Source organism: Triturus cristatus, chromosome 7 (assembly GCF_964204655.1).
Source record: "Triturus cristatus chromosome 7, aTriCri1.1, whole genome shotgun sequence".
NCBI classification, from domain to species: domain Eukaryota; kingdom Metazoa; phylum Chordata; class Amphibia; order Caudata; family Salamandridae; genus Triturus; species Triturus cristatus.
The window spans coordinates 595,517,715-595,535,071 of NC_140590.1; the positions used below are offsets into that span (position 1 = coordinate 595,517,715).

Genomic DNA, 17,357 nt, shown 5'->3' on the forward strand with positions numbered 1-17,357 from the left:
AGCCAGGCCTAGGCCCCCTGGCGCTAAAGAACAAAAGAATCATGGTATAAAAGTAGGAGCCTGGCTCCTAAGAAATCAGAATCCTGTTTACCACAAAGAACCTCTGCCCGACTAGAAGGAGAAGAAGACGCTGGAGGAGCTGGCCTGCTGCTTGCCTTGCTGAGAAAGGAGAGGAAGAGACTTACTGAGAAGACTTTGCTACTTTGTGCTTGAACATTCTCCAAGGGCTTGATCTGAGCTTGCCCCCTGAACTGAACCCCAGGGACAGTGGGTTCACTGTGCTTCTTGCTCATCCTCCAATTCGAGCCGTGTGGGCATCCCGCTGTAAAAGAGACTGCGCCCCTCATCGCCCCTCCTAGGGCCGTGACACTCAGAAGCTCGCCTGCCTCAAACCCGTGAGAGCCCCGCTCCGTCCCGAGCCGCTCTCTGTCCCCGGGCCAGGCCGCCTGCATCCCTGTCACCGCCTGCTATTGGAGCGCGCTGAACGCGCTATCACCCCTCCCGCCGGAAGCCGTCCGACGACTGTGATCTACGCCGGGTCATCCAGCTGCACTGACCGTGCCCTGCGACCCCGCTTCGCTATCCCCGGACATCTCAGGCCGCGCCGCCCCCGCTGTGGAGACCCTCCTGCACCGCCGTGCCAAAGGGTCGCGGGCCGCGCCTGCCTACTTGCCCACACCTGCTGATTGAGGACCCAAGAACACTTCCCGAAGTTGAGAGTCGCACCGACCTGTGCCGACTCTCCTAATCACGAAAGAAGTCCAGTATCGGGCTCGGGGCCCGCAACGCCTTATTTCCCCGTTCGCAGGAACCGATCTCTGTGAGTACTGGAGCTACAAGTAAAAAGACTACGAACTATCCATTTGAAACTACGAACCAAGAACATTTGCCTGCTGTATAACCTGGTGGCCTAGCGAAAACGTTATTGGTCTTGTGATAAGTCTGCTGAGAGATATATACCTTATTTTTACATAAAGAAACGTATTTTTATATATATCCAAGTCTGGTGTCCGTTTCTGGGGGGATTGATGGATTTACTGTGTGTATGATTGTAAGTGCTTAACCAACAACGCCTGAGGAATCGCCTTGGCTGCTCACGCCACGCACCTAGAGGGTGAGCAAGGGTCATTCGCGAGGGGTTATCCTGCGCCCTGACGTGGAGGAGAGGGTTCCTGCTTGACACAAGGGCAACCTTGCGCCAACCAGAGATCCCCGACTCTAACACGAACTATAAGTCGACCCTAGCTTAAACTCCGTAAGTATTGCTACAAGAATTAAGTGACGCAACGTCCTACCTGCGATTCTACAGGGATAGTCCTAGCGTCCAGACGTCTTCGTCATTGGAGAAGTATTGCTGGAGTGAAGTCCAGATGTTTGATTGAAGTGAAGTCCAAATAAAGGTGGTGAATAAACCTTTAAAAGAAAATGTTACAAATTAACCTTCAATTCGCTATTCAAAAGGGGCTACATCAATATCCTCTTTTCTCCCTTGTTTACCTACTTCTTTTAATCTCCTTCTGCTAGTCTCCAATTGCTGACGTAAGTTCTTTAGTGATGGTTGCCCAAAAGGTTATAAATAAACATCAAAACATTTACCTAGACTACTATCATGATTTTAAAATAACGTTGTCCCTTCTGAAACACATGCGTTCAAAAGAAGTTCCAAAAATTGTTCGTATTATCCAGATCGTGTTAAAGACTCTCTCTTGCGTTGGGCGCCTTGTTGAATAATAGAATTGCAAAGTTACTTAGCTTTCTTCTTTCATTTTCAGGTTCGGAAGCTCCGGTGAAGAAGAACTCCCAGCTGACTGGAAACGGAATCAGGTGAGTGTAGCGCGATGCGGCGAAGCTGCTGCGAAGCGAACCGACTCACACTCAGAAGGCCAAGCACCTTCTAGAGGTTCGGGTGTGGCTTTTATAAGCTTGCCACACCCGAACGTTGGTTGACGTTGCCCGCGTTCCAACGCGAGGTAACGTCCTTTCTAGAATTTCTCCCATACGCGCAACTACCGTTTCTTCGATGCTTGGTACAATGTGCTGAAAACTTCAAGCATTTCTCAAATTCCTGGCTCATAACAAGATTTATTTGGGAAAAAGGGGGTGGTGATGGACAGAGTTTCTGAATGATGCAGAATACTCTTACCAAGTCAAGAGATCATGGTTTTAATCCATCACCGTTTTTTAGCTCACTGCACCATCCCAGCTCAGAACCTGGCTACATGCAAATTAGTCTATACCTGTCCCAGCGCATGATGGGAACAGGGCAAACCAAACTACCAAGCCAATTCTTATAACAAGATTTAAACAGTGATTCAGAGCGCGCATAGCATACATGATTCAGAGCGCGGATAACATACAGAAAATTACACATTTGCATAAACAAAATCATATATGGCAGAACTCCCGTTATATACATAAACAAAAACATATACTGATATAAATCCGAATACTAATATACATACAGATATAATAATTGTCATTCGGAGTGCTGGATGCACGGGACAGGGGCGGGTTTCTTCTTAAACGGCCATAGATCCATAAGGCTTATGAATCCATCGTCGTTTTATGGCAAAGTTACCGTGAATCATGACAGTACCCCCCTCTCACAAGCCCCCCTAAGACCTGTGGAACTGGTTTGGGTTTTTCCGGATGTCGTAAATGGAAGGTTCTAACCAACCGTGGTGCGTTTTGCAAATTAGCAAGAGGCTCGCACGATCGTTCTTCTGGGCCATATCCCTTCCAATCGACTAGATAGTGTAATTTCCCTCTAATACGTTTTGAATCTAGAATTGTTTTAACTTCAAACTCTGGTGTACCATCTATGTCAATAACTGGAGGAGGTTTAATGACTCGAGTATGAGGAGAGTAGGGTTTCACTAACGAGACATGAAACGTTGGGTGAAAATGATACTTAGGTGGGAGCGTCAACCGCACACACACAGGATTGATGACCTTATCAATGGCAAAGGGTCCTATAAAGCGTGGATTAAATTTTTTACAGCCCTTCAATCTTAGATTTTTGGTCGATAGCCACACCTTATCCCCTACTTGATATGATGGTGGTATAGATCGATGTTTATCGGAAGTCAGTTTTTGAGTCTCCTTAGCTTGTGCTAAATGATACTGAGCTTGTTGTTGGACAGAGACTATTGTTTGTACTAACTCATCCACAGTTGGATTTGTCAAAGACGTTTTTTCAAGTTGAATGATCGTTTTAGGATGATATCCAAAAGTGCAAAAAAAAGGAGACATGCCAATGGAAGAGTGATCCAAATTATTATATACAAGTTCCATTGCCCATAAAAGATCGGACCATTCACTGTCAAAAGTGGTTAACATACAACGTAAACACTGCTCAATGGACTGGTTAGTTCTTTCAGTTAAACCATCGGTCTGTGGGTGGTAACTGGAAGAGGTACGTATGTCCATATGAATCACCTTCCCTAAATGTTGCCAAAAATGGGAAATAAATTGGGCCCCTCTGTCGGAAATTACCACAGAAGGAATTCCATGTAATCTGATGATTTCTTTTGCAAATATTTGAGCCATTTCAAAAGCAGTTGGCAATTGTCGTAAAGGAATGAAATGAGCAGCTCGAGTGAAATGGTCAACCACAGTCATGATAGTAGTACATCCGGAATGTGTACAAGGTAACTCTACTATAAAATCTAGAGATACTGTGTACCATGGTTGAGGAGGTACAGGTAAAGGGTGTAACAATCCCTTAGGAGCATGATGCATAGGTTTATTTTGAATACAAGTTACACATGTGTCTACATAATGTTTTATATCATCAAACATCGTGGGCCACCAAAACTGCCTCTTAATTAAATGATACATTTTAGTCACACCTGGATGAGCAGCTAAAAGCGTATCATGATGGAGGTGCATGATTTGTTCTTGCAATTGTGATGTTGGTACAAAGAGCTGATCGTTGTTGTACAGATAATTGTTTCTCCATTGTAATAAAGGATATTCTTTGTGCCAACCCTCTTTGTCTCTTGTCTCTAATTCAGTTTGTATGTCCTTCATGACCTCTGAACTGATGACTCCCACTTGAAAACAACGTGCAGGCAGAAATGGCTGGGAAGTTTCTGCTGTTACATGTGTATCTTCCGTAATTCCAATTCGAGAAAGTGCATCAGCTTTATTATTGTCTTTTCCTGGTCGGTATGTGATTACAAAGTTATTATCATTAAAAAACAAAGTCCAACGTAAATGACGTGCTGACAGCGCTTTAGCAGACCTTAATGTCTGCAAGTTTCTATGGTCAGTATAAATGGTAATAGGATGACGAGCACCCAACAAGTAATGACGCCATTCTCCAAAAACTGCTTTAATAGCCAATAATTCTCTGTCTGAAATTGCATAATTTTGTTCTGCTGGGGTAAGTTTCCTAGAATAATATGCTATTGGATGCATCTGTCCAGTATTTTGATGTCTTTGGGAAAGAATCCCTCCAATAGCATTTTGAGAAGCATCAGCTTCTACTATAAATGGTTGGGATGGGTCCGGATGCATAAGAATGGGAGCCGACGTAAATTGTTTCTTTAGAGTTTGAAAGGCCTGTTCAGCTTCATTATCCCAAGCAAATTTTGTATTTTTCCTTAACAATTTGGTGATGGGGGTAATGAGTTGAGAAAAATTAGGAATAAACCTTCTATAGAAGTTTGCGAAGCCTAAAAAACTTTGGATTTGTTTTACAGTAGATTGACTAGGCCAATCACAAACTGCTTGTATTTTCTTGGGGTCCATCTCAAGTCCAGATGGGCTAAGTATATAACCCAAAAAATCTACTTTTGAAACATGAAACATGCTTTTCTCTAATTTGACATAGAGAGAATTTTTTAAAAGCTGTTGGAGAATGGCCCTTACCTGTTTTACATGTTCTTCGGTGTTCTTCGAATAAATCAAAATATCATCAATGTAAACCACACAACATATGTCTAGGAAATCTCTCAACACTTCATTTATAAAAAACTGGAATGCAGCTGGAGCGTTACAGAGTCCGAAGGGCATGACTTGATATTCATACAAACCAAACTTGGTTCGGAAGGCAGTCTTCCATTCATCGCCCTCACGAACTCTTACCAGATGATATGCTCCACGTAAATCCAATTTTGTGTAAATGGTAGCGTCCTTGATTTGATCCAATAAAGTTGGTATCAATGGTAACGGGTACCGATTTTTAATGGTCACATTATTTAAAGCGCGATAGTCTATGCACGTGCGCAACTCGCCTCCTTTCTTCAGGATGAAAAAAAGAGGCGATGAAACTGGTGACTTAGAATGCCTGATAAAACCATTGGCAAGGTATTCGTCAAGATAATTTCGTAAATGGGTAGTCTCAGATTCAGTTAGGGCATAGATTCGACTACAAGGCAATGTAGCCCCAGGAGTTAAATCTATGCGACAATCAAAGTCCCTATGTGGGGGTAATGTATTTGCCTTTTTCTTGTCAAAAACATCTAAAAGATCTTCATATTCTTCAGGTACCCCCTCTAGTAACAAAATGTTCTTTGATTCTAAAGGGAAATCATAACCTTGGACCAAGTGTTCTTTTTCGTGATGTAAAAAACAAGAAGATACACAATGGTCAGAATGAAACAAAATAGTCTTTTGTACCCAATCAATCCGCGGATTGTGTAACACCAACCAGGGAATTCCTAAAATCAAACGAAACTGTGGGGCATCTATTATATCAAATGTAATGTGTTCACAATGTTTAGTGGAACAAGTCATAAGTAAATTTTCTGTGTGATGTTTAATAGGTCCTGATGTCAATTCCTTTCCGTCCACTGCTCGAACTCTTTCTGGGGAATCCTTAAGAACTTTCTGAATTCCTAAATCAGTCATTAATTGGGTATCGATAAAGTTTCCTGTAGCACCAGAATCAATTAATGCGTCCACCGACCATACTTTATCTTTATTGTCTGTAGATTGCAACAGTACCCGAATACTAATATGACATTGTGAAATGGTTGGTGATACCGAGGCCAAAGTAGATTGCTTACTCGAAAAACTGACCTCATTGTTTGTCGAGCTACTTAGTTTTCCGATACTTGAGAAACTGCTACATCTGAAGTTTTAATTTTAGGTTTTAAAGGTTTCGTAGGGCAATCCCTCACAAAATGTCCCGCTTTACCGCAATAAAGACATTGATTTAACTTCTTGCGTTTCTCCTTTTCTTCTTTAGTTAAGGGTCCCCGAAGGGTCCCTATCTGCATAGGTTCTCCTGCATCGGTTTTATTTCCCAGATCAGATTTAAGAAACACTCTATCCTTGAATTGAAAAGGCTTATGGTCTGCCTTTCCCTTTTCGCCCCGTCTTTCTGAGAGGCGATGGTTTAATTTTACCACCAAATCTATGAACTCTCCACAATCTGTAGGAGGGTCTAAGATCTGAGTTACCATGTCTTTTAATTCGTCTTTCAGGCCTTTATAAAATAAAGAGACTCTCTTTTCTTCTGGCCATTCTGCCTCAATTACTAGCCTGTTGAACACTGAGATATAATGTAACAGATCAGATGTTCCTTGTTTTAAGTGTAATAACTCGTGATCTGCAGATTGCACAAAAACATGTTTAGCAAATAATTTTTTCATTGCTTCCTTGAATTTCCTAAGATCATAGAGGATGGGATCATTGCGTTCCACCATGGGTACTGACCATAATGCTGCATCTCCAGCTAGATATGATAAAATAAAAGCTACTTTAGAAGAATCATCTGGAAAGGCAGCCGCTTTAGCAATGAAATGCAAATTGCATTGATTTAAGAAAATTGTGAACTTACTACTATCCCCATTAAATCTTTCCGGCGCCGCTAAAGGAACCGATACAGGAGTAATTACTTGGATTTGTGTTGGTGACACATCAGAATTTACATTAGGTGTTTTCTGCATAGGTTGAAAGGTAGGTGGCTTCAAAACAGGTTTATGTGCAGAAGGAAAACTCCAAGGTTGAGCTCTGCTTATTCCCATATTTGACTGTAAAGCTGAAATATCCTTACGTAATTCTGCATTTTCTTTTTTAATGTCTGTCAAGAGAGTTGCTATTTCCTGAAGAGAAATTGATTGATCCATAGCGTCTGGGCAAAACTTTTGTCGTGGTCTTGGCCTTCTGTCAAGGGCACCGAATCACTCTTACCTTCTGGAGCCTTGTTCTCTCTTACCTGAAGGGTGATTGGTGAGTTTTGCAGAGACGCTATAGACCAACCTCCCTGAACTCCTACTTACAACCAGCTATTGATTTTACGCTAAGGCCATACATAGAACTTTGGGGAGGAGGGTCGGATTCGGACGCTACTGGATCCTGTTGTCGACCTGCGAGGCAACAAGACGTTGTTTTAGGGAACACGAACTATAAGTCGACCCTAGCTTAAACTCCGTAAGTATTGCTACAAGAATTAAGTGACGCAACGTCCTACCTGCGATTCTACAGGGATAGTCCTAGCGTCCTGACGTCTTCGTCATTGGAGAAGTATTGCTGGAGTGAAGTCCAGATGTTTGATTGAAGTGAAGTCCAAATAAAGGTGGTGAATAAACCTTTAAAAGAAAATGTTACAAATTAACCTTCAATTCGCTATTCAAAAGGGGCTACATCAATATCCTCTTTTCTCCCTTGTTTACCTACTTCTTTTAATCTCCTTCTGCTAGTCTCCAATTGCTGACGTAAGTTCTTTAGTGATGGTTGCCCAAAAGGTTATAAATAAACATCAAAACATTTACCTAGACTACTATCATGATTTTAAAATAACGTTGTCCCTTCTGAAACACATGCGTTCAAAAGAAGTTCCAAAAATTGTTCGTATTATCCAGATCGTGTTAAAGACTCTCTCTTGCGTTGGGCGCCTTGTTGAATAATAGAATTGCAAAGTTACTTAGCTTTCTTCTTTCATTTTCAGGTTCGGAAGCTCCGGTGAAGAAGAACTCCCAGCTGACTGGAAACGGAATCAGGTGAGTGTAGCGCGATGCGGCGAAGCTGCTGCGAAGCGTACCGACTCACACTCAGAAGGCCAAGCACCTTCTAGAGGTTCGGGTGTGGCTTTTATAAGCTTGCCACACCCGAACGTTGGTTGACGTTGCCCGCGTTCCAACGCGAGGTAACGTCCTTTCTAGAATTTCTCCCATACGCGCAACTACCGTTTCTTCGATGCTTGGTACAATGTGCTGAAAACTTCAAGCATTTCTCAAATTCCTGGCTCATAACAAGATTTAAACAGTGATTCAGAGCGTGCATAGCATACATGATTCAGAGCGCGCATAACATACAGAAAATTACACATTTGCATAAACAAAATCATATATGGCAGAACTCCCGTTATATACATAAACAAAAACATATACTGATATAAATCCGAATACTAATATACATACAGATATAATAATTGTCATTCGGAGTGCTGGATGCACGGGACAGGGGCGGGTTTCTTCTTAAACGGCCATAGATCCATAAGGCTTATGAATCCATCGTCGTTTTATGGCAAAGTTACCGTGAATCATGACACCTAGGAGGGTTTTTTCAGGAGAGGCAAGAGTTTGGCCTGTTTCCATGCTAGAGAAACTGTAGCAGCCTGTAGAGACATATTGATAAGACTGTTAACCTCTGGGTTCAATACCTCTGCTACTGAAGCCAATACCCTGGCCAGGCAAGGGTCGGTCAGGGAGCCTGATTTCAAAGACTTGGGGACCATCAGGGAGTCAAGCGGAGCAATAGGTGAAAAGGCCACCAGAGATGGAGATGTAAAAGAGGTAGATGTGAACTCTTTAGGAGACGGGTTCTCTGCCGTAAAGTTGGTGCAGATATTGAAATTCGCCTGGAGGTTCTTATCAATAAAGAAACTAGACAGTTTCTCACACCAGGCAACCGAGGTAGGAAGCGTGATGGACTCTGCGCCGGGGGCTAGGAAGCTCTGCACAATGGAAAACATTTCCTTGGCATTGTTTCTAGAGAGAGCAATACGCTCGGCATAGTAAAGGCTCTTAGCGTGCAATATGGATGCATAATACATTTTCTGAGCTTTCCTTAATACCGACTTGGCTAATGAGCAATACGCCTGTCTCCAACAATGCTCCAGTTTTTTACAATGTTGTTTCTGAGCTTTAAGCTCACTGGAGAACCATGGTTTAGAAGGAGAATCTATGATTTTCATATGCGATGAGGAAGGAGATAGGTGCTCAACCGCCTGTGAAATCCAACTACTGAAACTGTCACGGTCTCCTCCTAGATATTTCGTGAGGCCTGGCTGAGTCGCAGCCAAGACCCTGCTAAAGGCTATGGGATCTATGGTAGGGTCTGCCTTGACACGATGTGTTAGGTGGACAATTACTATCAGTGGTCCAAGAAAAATAGATAACAAAGTGATCGGTCCAGGCTACCGGGAGAGGCTCTTTGACAGTAATGGGAACATTTGAGCATATCGGGTCCAGAATATGTCCTCCACAAAGCGTGGGGGAACTGACCCATTGAGAGAGTGCCAGCTCAAGGAGTCGAGAAACTCCTGAGTCTCCCCAGCCACCTCACAATCCAAATGGATATTAAAATCCCCAAGGGGGAGAAAGTGGGTAAAGCGTAGGGCGCAGGGGATAATGACCTCATCCAGGGCTTTGAGGATGGTTCCTGCATGACCCGGGGGTCTATAGACCAGTGTACCACCCAACGTAAAATGGGGTGAAATGGTGAAGCTAAAGTCCAGCGCCTCGCCCTCTCCTATCCCCAGGGTGTCTCCGCGGTGGAAGATCCACTCATCCCTAAACACCACTGCTATTCCTCCCCCTCTCACAGCCAGCTCAACCACTGGATTGGAGAACTCGTTAAGCCAGGTCTCTGTTATAAACAAGAGGTCAAGAGACTCATCAGGGAGAAGGTTGAAGATATCATGGGAGTGTTTACCTAATGAGCGGGCGTTAATCATAGCCGCTGAGATAAGTTGCCCCTTCTGACTTTTGAGAGGAGGAATGATAGGAGGAAGGGAAAGTACCAGTCCAGGGCACAGGAAAACTTTGCAATTCTTGCAGACCGTAGAGAGGTTATCTAAAACCTACCAAAGGCTAGAACACTTACAGCTTTGGGGGTGGAGTTGGAGCAGCTTGGCACGGCTGTAGGGCTGAGGAGAGGCTCTGAGATGAGGGGTAAAACAGGCACCGTAGCTGGCACTTGGCGCTTCTGGAATGCTGACAGGCGCAAACGAACTTGCGCATACTTGTAGGCAAACCCCTTTGGACAACTAGAACACGCACAAGCTAAGATGGAGTCTCTAGTTGTCCACCCCGGAGACAACAGGAAGGGAAATATCAGCCCGATCCCCGACTAAAGTGCAATGTGCAGGTAGGTGCGAGCAGCAATAGTGCAAAAGAACACATTCAAATTCACAGATTCACTTTCACAATATCAGCGATAAAAGAAGGGAGTGTTAATTAAAAAGGCAGTAGGATTAGGAGTTCAGGTAAAAACAGTATAAGATGCCGTAAACAGTGTACGTGGGATCCGTGGTCACACAACCCTACAAGGCACTGGCGTCCATGCAGCTCGCATACTTGTAGGCGAGCCCCTTCGGACAACTAGAGCATGCACGAGCTAAGATGGCATGTCTAGTTACCATCCAGGAAGACAACAGGAAGGGAAATAGCTGCCCCATCCCCGACTAAAGTGCGATGTGCAGGTAGGTGCGAGCAGCAATAGTGCAAAAGAACACATTTAAATTCAGAGATTCACTTTCACAATATCAGTGATAAAAGAACTGAGCGTTAATTAAAAAAGCAGTAGGATTAGGAGTTCAGGTAAAAACAGTATAAGACGCTGTAAACAGAGTACGGGAGATCCGCGGTCACACAACCCTACAAGGCACTGGCATCCGCGCAGCGCGCATACGTGTAGGCAAGCCCCTTTGGACAACTTGAGCACGCACGAGCTAAGATGGTGTGTCTAGTTACCACCCCAGAAAACAACAGGAAGGGAAATAGCAGTCCAATCCCCGACTAAAGTGCGATGCGCAGGTAGGTGCAAGCAGCAATAGTGCAAAAGAACAAATTCAAATTCACAGATTCACTTTCACAATATCAGAGATAAAAGAACTGAGCGTTAATTAAAAAGGCAGTAGGATTAGGAGTTCGAGGAAAAACAGTATATACTGCCATAAACAGAGTTTGGGAGATCCGTGCTCACATAAGTCCGTCGGTGTGTCTCCATTTGCCAGCAAGTGAAGTTGACGGTTTGAGTATGGCGCGGCCTTTATGTGTCTTTAGATATTGCCGCTGCTGCAGCCTGCTGTGCTACAAAAATATTGACAGTGTCTGCAGCATTTTAAAGGCTAGCCCAGTAGTAATTCAAGTGGCCATTCAGAGCTTTAATTTTGTTATGGTGGTAGGGAGGACTGTTAGTAAGGATTGGTAATGCCAATAGGCCTGGTTTGTTGTTGTAAGTTCCGTCTGTTTGTCATGTGGGTTAGTGGCTTTCATTTCTGGCTCTGCAGAAGTTTTAAGATTTTCTTAGAGTTTCTAGTTGCCTAAATGGGTGTAATCTCTGATATTTATATGTTTCTCTTGTCTTCTTTATTTATTTTTTATTTGAAAATCAGGTATGTACATAGTTACATGAGTTAATACTGTTACATTGTATTTATATTTGCCTTAGACATTTCATATTTAAATATTTATCGATTCTTTCCTATCCTCCGATGTTATTCATCCATAACCTTAGGGGCTCCCATATCTTCATTCCTTTCATCCTTGCTTTTCATCCTTTACATTTATATAAGGAGAATTCCTGCCGCCTAATATTCAGTAACCGGTGCAGCCATTGATGGTATGTAGGGGGCTCTCTATCTTTCCATGCAGACGCGCTACTGCTAGTGTTATAAATACAAAGGGGCCTATTATGATGGTGGGCAGGTCGCCACTGCCCGGCCGGCGGTGGCGATCCGCCCACCATCACAACTACATTTACCCCCACCTAATTACCATGGCGGGGGTACCGTGGCGAGCGAAAAGTCCGTCTGCCGCTTTTCCACCGGTCGGCAATTCGCACGATTGCCGGCCGGGTGGAAAAGGCCCACAATATTGTGGTGGTGCCTTGCAGGCACCGCCATCCATATTATGATGCTTGCTGTGGGTGTGCCTTTCCATGGCGGTGACTCTGCCATGGAAAGGCATACGGTAAATCACTTTGGGGGCCCGTTGCGGCCCCCCGGGGGGGTGGGTGGCTGCACTTGGGGGGGTACCGTAGCCTCCCTTCATTGCCATGCACAAGGTGACAGGCACCGTGCTGTGCCTGTCACGTTGTGCATGGCAATGCACAACATGCCTCTTTAACATTACGGTGAGTGCTGCTCACAGCACCGCCCACCACAATGTTAAAGATGCTGGATGCGACCGACAGGGTCGTGGTCGCATCCTAATTAACCTCGCGGGTCTGCCGCACCTCTGACAGTCGGTCCCGTTTTCCGTTACGGCATCGTAATGGGGCCCAAAGTCTCTTTTTGCTGTATCAAGATCTGCCTGACTGTCGTAGCCTAATAGCATCATAGCTGAGGTAATCTTTATTTCTTTATTCATTGTCTGTAGCCAGAGGTCCTCTATATCACTTTTTACAAATACCAACTTCGTACAGGAATAGAACATATGAATAATGTCTGCCGGTCCGCTTTGGCATCTCGGGCATTTATCCGTCTCCCTCTTCCCCCAGCCAAAATGCTTAGCTGGTGTGTAATACAAATTATACAGGTTTTATAGTGTTGAGCTTTTAGGTTGGCTGGCGAAAAGATCTTTATCCCTAGTTCAAGTGCCATGTCCAAATCAACCTCCCCATCGCCCATTTTTTCTACCCATTTTGATTCAGTTTTATCCATATCTTCTGGAAGAGTCTTTAACAGTTCCTGATAATAAACTCTAATCCTATTAACCTGGCATTTCATAATTCCCTGTATTGGAGTTTCCTCCAAATTGATAGATCCCTTGGGAAGGCTTATTATACAACTCTGTACCTACATATACTTAAAGTGTGAGTTGTTATTGAGATGAAACCTCTGAGCGAGTTCTGAAAATGTTGAATATTCATTGTTGTGGTAAAGATCTGCCTCCCGCTCTATCTCCGCCTGTTCCCAGTTTCTAGCCACACCATCATATATTGCTTGTGGTAGCAGATTTGACTGCTAAAGCAAGGTAAATTTGTTATATCTGGAGATGTTGAAGAGCTTATTTATCTTTTTCCATACCTTCAATGCCCCTTTCACACTCTTAAAGCATGTTTTTTTTATGATAGCTTGGTTCCAGTTGCCTTACAAAGAGCCCTTCTGCATCCTTCCCGATAGCCAACAGTAGTATGTGGGTAAACTCAGGATCTCATCTCTGCTTTGGCCTTGATGGAGTAAAATACCCATCTGGTGGAGGGCAGTGGCTCAGTAATACAGTAAAATATTGGGGGCTCCCCAACCTCCATGCTCTCTTGGTAGTGTCAGATATTTCAGTGCATGGCGTATCTTCTGGTAACCTCAAATAAAATTGTTCAACATGGCGTTGATTTTGTTTATTCTACTTTCTGCTAGTTCCAGTGGTATTGCAGTAGATATAGTATCTTCGGGAATATTTTCATTTTTATTACATTAATTCTGCCTATTATTGTCAGATGTAGTTTATACAGCCGCTTAAGTTCCCCATTTATTTTCTCCATATTCGGTTCAATATTAACCGCCCAAGGACTATTCATACTAGATGTTATATTAACTCCTAAATAAGTAGCCCCCTCACATTTGCGTGGGTCTTGTAGCTGGCACTGGGAAGAGCATATCATATCATTTGAGTTTTGCTCATGTTTAAAAGGTATCCGGATTTCCTCCAAAACTCCTCTGCCATACTTTCTATTTCCCTAATTGCCATTTGTGGTTCTGGTATAACTATTGCAATGTTGTCGGCGTACGCAAAGATCTTAGTTTCATAGCCTTTAGTGATTACCGGTTTGATTGCTTGGTTATTTAGGATTTGATTGATAAATGGGTGAAGATAGATAGCAAATAACATGGGGGAGCAGGGACAGCCTTGCCGCGTCCCTCTAGCAATCTCAATCCTCCCTGAAGTGTTACCCATTATTTGTAACTGCGTTTGAGGTTTATAATACATAGCTTGGATAGCTCTTACAAACCCTGAACCAAGCCCTCTCTCTACCAGAGCACCCCATACATATTGCCAAGATACCCAGTCAAAGGCTTTCTCCACGTCCAGGAGGACCACAGCCAACTCTCGGGATTCTACTTCTGCTATATCGAGTAGTGCGATGACTCGCCTGGTGTGGTCTGTGGTCCCCCTGCCAGGGACAAAGCCATGTTGCCAAGGTGATATCAATGCCACTATGATCTTTTGCAGTCACTTGGCTATTATCTTTGAGTATAGCTCGGCGTCTAAATTCATAAGCGATATCGGGCGATATTTGATTTTTAAATTTATAAAGTACAACGATTGCCCGAGGGCGTCTTGGTAGTTCTGCTCATTTACCCTTTTTTGGAAATACTACCACGTCCGTGCCCTGCCATAATGGGGGCGGGATCCTGCTGTATTGTACACCCAAGAACAGGTCGTGCATAATTGGGAGAATCTCATACGAGAATATTTTGTACACTTCTATTGGTATTAGGTCTAATTCCTGACCCATAGCTTTGTCTACTCTAGGTGGTATGAAGGTTCTGTGGTCAAGGTCTATCAGGCTTGTTTCAGGAGTGTCAGCTTGATACAGCCTTCTGTAGAACTCCTCAAACTCCTCCATAACCTTTTCCAGACCCGTCACTAATTGATCTCTGCTATTCTCAATTTTTAAGATGTTATTCCTAGCACTTTTTTACCTCGTTCTCATTGCTAATAACCTCCCTGTTGCCTCACCATATTCATATATTTTCCCCCGATAGGCTTGGAACATTTGGGCCACCCTTTGCTGGAAAAAGCTATTAATTTCCGCCTTTACTAGAGCTAGTTTTGTCATATGCTCCCTAACTAAGTCTTACTGGTCTCCCTTGACTATTTATTTGACATTCTCTGCCTCTGCCTCTGCCTCTGCCTCTAGTTCCACCAATTTCCCTATTAATTGATCAACCTCTGCCTTTCATTGTTTCTGACATCGGCCTACAAAACCAATAACTACTCTCCCCTTAGAGCAGATTTAAAAGTATCCCATACTATCCCCCAGGTAGGGCTATAGATATTAAAAAATTCCGCAGCCATTTGCTTAATATGGGCACAGAATTCCTCGTCACCAAGTAGCTTTTTGTCAAATGACCAAATGCTCTGTTTGTAAGTGCCACACAAATTAATACTGTTATCTCCAAAATCAAAGGGTCATGGTCCGAAAAGAGTTGTTGTGATTTTTTAATATCCATCTTATTGACCGCTTTACCTGAGGCTAAAAAGTAATCCAAGCGTACAAATTACCTATGTGGGTGAGAGTAGTAAGTGTATCCAGGGTCATCTGAAGGTTTTTCTGCCCATACATCAACCAGTTCATGACTTACTTTAATGGCATTAATTGCCCGATACACTTTGGGTTTCCTACCTTCATATTTCTGGGTCTAAGTTTGGGATTTTGTCACCTCGAGATGTATGTTGAAATCACCACACACTATCAATGGCTCCGGCCAGGAGGCAAGTTTGACTTCAAGTTTTTCAAGATGTTAGGGTCGTCTTGGTTAGACCCATACATTTTCACCTCTGTCTCCCCCATAGGTAACCTTACGATTGCTCATCGCCCCCACTTATCCGCTACTGTCCGCATTGCCATACCAATACGTTGCTTAATATATATAGCAACTCCTCTAATCATTGTAGTTTGAGAGGAGCATATTGCCAGATTATAGCCCCTAAGCTCAAGAGTGTTTTTATTGCTCCAAGGCATATGTGTCTCCTGCAAGCAGATTACATCTGCATTAAAAGTTTTATGTATTTCAGAGACCCTATCTCTCTTCTTTTTATCATTGAGGCCACCCACGTTGGCAGAGCAATCTTACGACTATCCATAATATCCTGCAGTTTTCCTCATTATTGGCCATTGCTTATCACATTTCTCAATCGTATCCTTTCCATAATTGCTATTTAAACCTGGCTTTCTTTTTTCACCCCAACCCCCCCTCCCCCCACTCCCCTAGTCCTCCACCCCGACCTGCCCACCCTTCTCCCCCCCTCTCCCCCTGTAACCCCTGCCCCCTGGCTCACCCTCCACCGTGGTAACTTCCAGACCGAAGGTCTGTGTGTGAGAGGACGCAGTGCAACACCATGATCAGTGACACCCCTTATGTACTCCTAAAAAGAGAATAAAAGAGAAAACAATGCTTTAAGACTAAATGCAGAGATAAATGATCGTAACATGCAGTTACGCTAAGCGAAGAGCGAAGAAAATAGGAGAGGGAAGGGTACATAGATCACCTTCAACCAATTTTGCAAATCTAGAGCATACTAAAGCTATGTTAGTTTATTGCTTCCCTTTTTGTTTATCAACGAATTGCCAGACAACCTGTTAGCCATCCTTTGATAAGATATTGCTAACCATTTCCCATCACATTATAATTCACATGTTAGCAGTATTTTGCCAAACATCAGGATAAACCTTGCCCTCTTATACCCTCGTATCCCCTTAGCTCTGCCAGGGCTTCCTGTGCTTTGATCTCTGAATTATAATATTGAGTGCGTCCCCCCACTACTATCTTTAGCTTAGCGGGATTAATCAAATGTGCCTGGGCACCCTTGGCTTGAAACGGAGCAATCATTTACCGCAGTCTCCATCGCCTTTCAACTGTTACGTTGCAAAAGTCTGGCCTTGCGAAGAAGGCAACATCCTCAACTTTCCGTTTGGTTTCTGGTTTAGCCTTTTCCCAGATGTTCTGTCATAATAGAAAGTTCCTGGAATAAACCAGGATAGCTCTTGGTTTCGTATCTGGCCCAGCTGGAGCTTTCATGTTGAAGGGAATTCGGTGGGCGTGCTGGAATTCTTGATGTCAGTTCCACCCTTGCAGGTCAGGGAATGCCTTCTCCAGCAGGTTAATCATATACCGGTGCACATCAGAGCCTTCTAGTCCCTCCAGAATGCCTAAGAAGCGTAAATTGTTGTGCCATTGGCGATTTTCTTGTTCCTCTAGCTTCCATTGGATGTCTCTCAGTCTAGCCTCTTGGGCCACTGATTGTGCCTGAACGCCTGTAATATCATCCTCCAGGACTCTGGTTCTTGTCTCCAGCTCAGTTAACCGGTCACTAATATTGTTACAAACTTTCGCCACTTTCCGAACTGCTCCCTGCATTTTGCGGAGAGCCAGCTGTGAGCGTTTATTGTCTAGCCTTGTCTCTTCCCAATGAGACATGATTGCTTGTAGTATAACACCCAATGTTGAAATC

General features: G+C 43.6%; 1 long non-coding RNA gene across 3 annotated transcripts in view; it reads right to left on the bottom strand.

Annotated features, from left to right (window-relative positions):
- LOC146810173 (uncharacterized) overlaps positions 1 to 17,357 on the bottom strand; it is a 339,203-nt gene that overhangs the window by 317,468 nt on the left and 4,378 nt on the right. The window contains exons 1-3 of one of the 3 annotated variants that reach the window (XR_014965637.1): positions 16,185 to 16,262; positions 7,424 to 7,541; positions 1,296 to 1,413 (exon numbers count right to left, since the gene is read on the bottom strand). This is a non-coding gene — a long non-coding RNA (uncharacterized LOC146810173). Of the gene's footprint in view, positions 1 to 1,295; positions 1,414 to 7,423; positions 7,542 to 16,184; positions 16,263 to 17,357 lie in introns of those variants that run through there. The other 2 variants (XR_014965635.1, XR_014965636.1) reach the window with 2 other exon arrangements.